At 37.6% G+C, this 6,857-nt stretch overlaps 1 protein-coding gene across 4 annotated transcripts in view; it reads right to left on the reverse strand.

The window, feature by feature from the left end:
* LOC128027306 (probable E3 ubiquitin-protein ligase MID2) overlaps window positions 1–2,262 on the reverse strand; it is a 79,792-nt gene extending 77,530 nt beyond the window's left edge. For all 4 annotated transcript variants that reach the window (XM_052614772.1, XM_052614771.1, XM_052614769.1 and 1 more), the window contains exon 1: window positions 2,074–2,262. The gene's annotated coding sequence lies outside the window, so the exon portion shown is untranslated. The remainder of the gene's footprint in view (window positions 1–2,073) is intronic.
* Window positions 2,263–6,857: the final 4,595 nt, after the last annotated feature.

The following is a 6,857-nucleotide window of genomic DNA, read 5'->3' on the forward strand; positions in this document are numbered from 1 at the left end:
TATGACAAATATTTCTATATTAAATTAATTTCAAAGACATAGGACAGTTTCCTTTTTCAACATTCATAATAATAATAAATGTTTCTTGGGCAGCAAATCACCATGTCACACACCAAGGACTGCAAAAGTGTGTGTGGGGTTACTCTTGAGTTATGGTACAAATATGAAAAAAAAAATATATATATAAGCCATTTTCTCATATGTAGGCACGATGAATCATTAAATTTTTTTTAATTAAATTTTTTTTTTCTGTCCTCCCGCAAGTGCAATTACTATTATGGAATTAAATGACAAAATGCAATTTTGTGTTTGCCCTTAGACCACACAAAAGCCATCATACTTATGTCCATGTCCTAAATACAAAAACTATGGCGAGGGCAAAAAAGCCCATTTTAGCCTTCTGTTACCATCTAATTACGCTTTTATTCGTGTGTAATTTCGCATGAGAGAATGTGTCATCATGTCATGAGCCACAGGAGAGTAAAAAGAGGTGCCTTCATAACAAGTGAACTCTCATGCTTTCAGTTTGTTTTGCTTAGAGTCGCAGTGGAATAAAAGTCATCCATCCCTATTTTAGCAGGCAGTAATCTAAGTCTGCATGAAAGAACATTGTAGTGTACATGCCACTAAAGATCCCTTATATTCTAGTCATAAATGTTGAATGGTTTAGCCAACAGTAGTGCTATTTCAACAAATCAGATCAATCTGCCACATAATCTTTTAAAATTGACAGCTGTTAAATGACATTTTAATAACCTTCAGCTGGGGTCTGTCTACAGGGTGCTCTGCATGCCAGTGGAACAAACTAACCCCCGAATACCTGCTTTCTGTTAAGGGATTCTGACAGCCTTTGATAAAAACATGACAAAGAATCACACTTACAATAGACTTTATATTGTATAACGACGTGTAAACAACCACTAACAAATCAAAACCAGCTGACGTATGAAAACAATTCAAGTGGAGTCCTGAGATCAAAACCGCTGCTGATGGATTTATGGTCTCATTCGAAAAAGAAGTAACATGAGTTTCCTATGATCAAAAACGTGACTAATGCTACTAAAAACAACTACAACTGCCACCAACATTCCTTTAGAGTGAAAACATGTTCTCAAACTTGTTAATAGCAGGTGAGCTTTTTTGTCGGAAATTATTAAAATTGATGCCAAGTACAGACTAAAATGACTAAAATGTACGCATAGCGGCTAATCTCGATTAGGGTGTTCCTATACGTTCTTTAAACTCAGGTAGGGCCTATCGTTTATCCTATTTTTAAAGAAAACAATGTTTAAATATATTTGAAAAGAAAAAAAACATCAACAATACATTTTTTTTTCTTTTTTTTTAAATCTGCGAACTATTTTTTAACTAGCTATTGCATGTTGAACTATTCTTTCTCTGAATTAATTTTTATGTAGATTTATTTTAAAATACTTTACATTTTGTGGCCCCTTGAAGGTTTGCTGAGGCCCCCTAGTGGGTCCTGGACCCCAAGTTAAGAACCACATATCTGACCTCATGAACGGTTTCAAAAGAGTTAAATGAATAAAAATAGAAACTTTTCAATATGATCTCATTCTGCAAGTGAAAGACGAGATTATTTAAAAGCCATTGTACTGAAGTGCATTCTAAATGAAACACTCAGTGTTTCAGGGATATTCAAAATACATACTATGTTTTGTCTCTATGGAAGCAATATGCGCAAATGTTCAGTGTATGAGAGCAAGCTATGTAACACTAATCATCCATTTATCTCTATCCAGACATACCCAATAACAGCTTCGAAACGCGGTGCAGAAGAGAACAGGCACACCGACTCTACAGCACTGTTTCTCAATATCTAGCGTGCTCACTACCTAGACAGCATTTGAAGCGCGTACGGTGCCCCAAAACACTATCTAGTTAAGCACTTCATGAGGTTTTGCAGAACAGCCCCGGTTTACAGAATTATTCAAACTTCTCCGCTTTTAGTTTACTTCAGGATGTGTTAAACTACCTTGAATCTGACAGCCGAACTGTTCCTCACTTTAAATAAAACACAGCACAGATACATACGACCACATACTCACATACCAGCTTTAAATGTCGGACATTCTTTTCTTCTGTCATCTTGAGAGAAACCAAAAGGGGAAACAAAAGAAACGCCGATGTTAGAAACAAGCGAGAGTGTCTCGGCGCGCAATCCTCCGCGACGCAGTGTGTCTCGAGAACGCAACTTTAGAGGAATGCGCGCGATGTGCGCGCAGACAGACAATCGCAGGAAAGCGGCTCCTCCCACCGGCTACACACGCGCAAAGAGCCTCCCGAATGATGGCTATAGGCGGCTATGGTCTCCTTTCAGTCAGGTTCTCGTTATTGGCAGCGTCATTAATCACCAGACAGCACTCCTGCGTCTCTACGGCCAGCAATATCAACCATAATAGGAATTATGGATGTTATTGTCTGTGGTCCTGCGAGGAGCAACCGTGACCCATTTATTACACCTGGCATATAACGGTGTATAAAATCAGGAGGAGATGATATAATATAGCTTATTATATAGGAGAATCACATACAGATAAATGGTATGCAGAATTACCAATGCGCAGCTGTATGAGAGCAAATACAATCAAGATAGATTTGCATTTCTCAGTTAGAGGTTTACAACAAACAGCTACATTTAAGTAATGCATTTTTTTTAAACAAAACAATTAATCATTAAAAGACACAAAAGATAGCATATAGAAATATCAAACATTCTTTGACCCGCAAAACTAATACTTGCATAACTTTATATAAATGATGTATCTTTATTTCACATTTCACATTTGACAAGTTGCCCCTGACCTGAATTATACATGAGCAACAATTAGTTCTGGTTCTTAAATCTGACTAGCTAAGCTCGCCTGTACAAGACGGACTACCTTATTACATTTTGAAAAGCGTATAAATCCCAACAAATGAACTGCATGCATCACAAGAATGTATTAAATACACTGCCAGCAGTTGGAGATTATTAGCAGTAGACACAGAACTGTCACATGGTATTAGCTGTTCAAGTATGAGCAGACCCCCTGTCGAGAGGATCCCACTGAGATAAGACTAGCATTCTGTCCTATCATGGCCTCTCAACTCATGTCTGGAGTGTTGTGCACAAACAATCAAAACATAAAAAAATATATCAAAACACTAATTACTAATTGCTTCCTGGGTTGTTAGTACAGGAATACAGTGCAGTTACAGTCTCACGGCATTGCTGATAAAACTATTTACACTGTTAGAGTTCAGAAATCAAGGGCACTTGCTATTGACTGCCAAGTATGATTAACCCTGGTCAGTGAGAGCTTTAGGTGCAGCAGGTCCCACGGTTAACTAAACAAACAACACTTTAGAATACTGTAGTGAACTCATTTAATGATATTATTTGGAAAAAGCTGTAGGTAAATAAATATGCCATGAACCATAGTGAACCATTTCACAGTGATTTCTGTTTGAAAGGCTTTATGCCAGGGCTGCCCGCTCCTGTTGCTGGAGATCTGCATTTGTGCAAAGTTCAGCTCCTACTGTAATCAAATAAACCTGAACCAGCTAATTAAGATCTTCTCGAACACTTGATAATTAGAGGCAGGTGTGTTGGAACATGACTGGAACTGAATTCTTCTGAAATGCAGCTCTCCGAGAGCAGAATTGGGCAGCTTTAGGCTTCAACTGTTTTCTGGAACTTTTCACCTGCGCCCATGAGGTTATAGTTTGGCTGACTATAGTATACAGATATCTCCTGCTGGTAAATGCCATAATTACACCATTCTGAGAGCAAAAAGCATGTTTCTTCAACAAATAGCCATGCATGCTGACTATTTCAGTTTATATATATATATGCTGACTATTTCAGTTTATATATATATATATATATATATATATATATATATATATATATATATATATATATATATATATATATATATATATATATATATATATATATATATATATATATAAACTGAAATAGTCAGCATGCATGGCTATTTGTCAAAGAAACATATATTATATTATATTATATTATATTATATTTGAGTCTACAGTAATATGTCTAAAATGTCATTGGACACATTTATATTGTGTGGGTTAAGTTGTCATAATGGGATTAAACAAAATGTTTTTTCAACAAAATGTAAGCAGTGAAACAACAAATTAATTATGAAACAAAACAAACATGAAGCATCAAACATATAAAAGGTGGCATATAGAAATATCAAACACTTTTCTGGCCAACGAAAACGAATAATTCGTATTATTCAAACTTAATATTCAAAATTTATATAATTTCATTTCTCTTCTGCCAGATCCATTTTTTTAACTTAATGAACTTACATTTTTCTGTCAGCTGATGCATGTATACTGCATATTCCATGAAAACAAACAGCTGATGGCATCACAGAATGAGATAATACTGTTTGTTCTTGCCACCTAAGATGAATGCTTTACTAAAGCAGACCCAGTCGATATGCAAACTGACTGTGGTTTAGTAAACTGAGAGGCCCAGTGAGGCCTGATATACACTTCTAGTGGCCATGTAGATGAAGACAGACAACTCTGTGTTTCCTGAACGCTTGCTGCCACATGACACACCCATCACAAGATGAAAACCTGTCCGGCTTGTAAACCTCATTCCACTTTTGAGGGGACATGATACGTCCGAAGACATTACAGCTACAAAAAAAGGAGTGTCTGCGGCCATCTGACGAAACACAAAGACACTTTCTGCAAGAGCTTCCTCCAGAGGCTTTCAAGTCCAAACCCTCAGTGGTTTGGATGAGGGAAAAATGATTATAATGTGCAGAATAAATCAATTTGTATTTTCAGGAGTGTGGTTATTTCTGAGAGGATGCACTCATTTTATGATGAATTCATTCATTCCACTCAAACAGTCTATTGCCGCCTGCATGCCTTGAATGCTTCTGAGACATTCCTGCCGTTCTATTTTTAATTTTATTTCAGAGGGTGAGACATTACAAGCTGCTGATCAACAGTTTGAGAAGACCGGGTGAAAGAATGAGGGTAAAACTCTAGCTGACAGGAAGCACAATGACATAAAGGCAGCTTACATAACAGATCATCATCAACACATCAGAGTGAAGATCCAGGGGAAACGCATCACTCGCAGCACCTTTTTTACTCAATCTGTTGACTGTCTGAGGTGGGCGACATGCTGCGTGACAAGCTGCCTCCACACACCCTCACGTGTCGGAAACAGTAGATGGCTTTCACGTTAGATGTTAATGAAACTTTCAAACACACTCAATGGATGGATGCTCCACAATATTTAAATTGGATGCACGGTTGGGTGACAATAAGCCAATCAAAAGCAAGCCTCTAAGAGGAAACAACAAAAAGTAAAAACATTAAGTGATCCACGGGAAAAAAAACACAGTTCTGATTGGTTTATAAACTTCCATTGACTTTCATTTGAGTCTGGACTGAACCACAACATGTGTGCAAAACCACCGACAGAACTTTCCCACTCTTCCCAAAGCGTGAGAGTTCCTGTTTTAGAATAGTTTCACCATGTCTCTGATTAGCACTGTATAGCTTGAACCACCAGTTGGGACAGCCATGATCACCCACAATTTCCGTTGGTCTGTTTTCTGTTTCTTGTCTGAATAAAAGTCATTATAGAAGCAACATCAACATCACTGGAACCATTTGAAAGCTCAGACAGGTTCAGTGTGTAAAATTATAATGCAATGTCTCAGTTTACCAGTAATTAATAATAATGCTTAAAAAAACTGATATATGTATATATTTACTTACCATTGTCATTCAGAAATTGCTAGTAGTTGTAGAAGAACTGCTAGAAGCACATTGAATTAAAGGCAGTGTATGGGATATGGTTCAGAAACATTTTTCATCCCGACAGCAATCACTAAGTTAAGTGGTTTAAATATATTCATATTTATTTATATTATCTGAGGAGGATGATAGGACTATAAAATGTTTGTCCAATCATGTCCCTTTTTCCCAGGCCTATGATAGGCTGTGTTACCTGCCTGTCAATATATGTATTTGCATATCTCCACACTCCCTGTTCATGCAGACATGATACGTCTTCAGCATGTTCTGTTATGACATTGCACACCGAGTGTGTTATTATTGTAATATTACGCGCTTTGTACTGTAATGTTTTCCCACCGGTGAATGAGACATGAGGCAATCTGACAGCACTGTTAGCCTCTGGTTGTGCACGTTCATGTGTTTTGGAGGAGGCATGGCTTTGCAGAGTTATTTCAGGGAGGGAGGGATCTTATGCTTTCAAAGCTAGCTTACTCTCAGAAATCACCTCCCCTGACCTTTAAAGATGCAGTCTGTGAATTCTGAGAAATGCTGTTGATATTTGAATATTATATATACAGTACAGACCAAAAGTTTGCACACACCTTCTCATTCAAAGAGTTTTCTTTATTTTCATGACTATGAAAATTGTAGAGTCACACTGAAGGCATCAAGGGCTATTTGACCAAGAAGAAGAGTGATGGGGTGCTGCGCCAGATGACCTGGCCTCCACAGTCACCGGACCTGAACCCAATCCAGATGGTTTAGGGGTGAGCTTGACCACAGACTGAAGGCAAAAGGGCCAACAAGTGCTAAGCATCTCTCGGGGAACTCCTTCAAGACTGTTGGAAGACCATTTCAGGTGACTACCTCTTGAAGCTCATCAAGAGAATGCCAAGAGTGTGCAAAGCAGTCATCAAAGCAAAAGGTGGCTACTTTGAAGAACCTAGAATACGACATATTTTCAGTTGTTTCACACTTTTTTGTTATGTATATAATTCCATATATAATTCCACATGTGATAATTCATAGTTTTGATGCCTTCAGTG

This window comes from Carassius gibelio, chromosome A14 (genome assembly GCF_023724105.1).
Source record: "Carassius gibelio isolate Cgi1373 ecotype wild population from Czech Republic chromosome A14, carGib1.2-hapl.c, whole genome shotgun sequence".
Taxonomy (NCBI): domain Eukaryota; kingdom Metazoa; phylum Chordata; class Actinopteri; order Cypriniformes; family Cyprinidae; genus Carassius; species Carassius gibelio.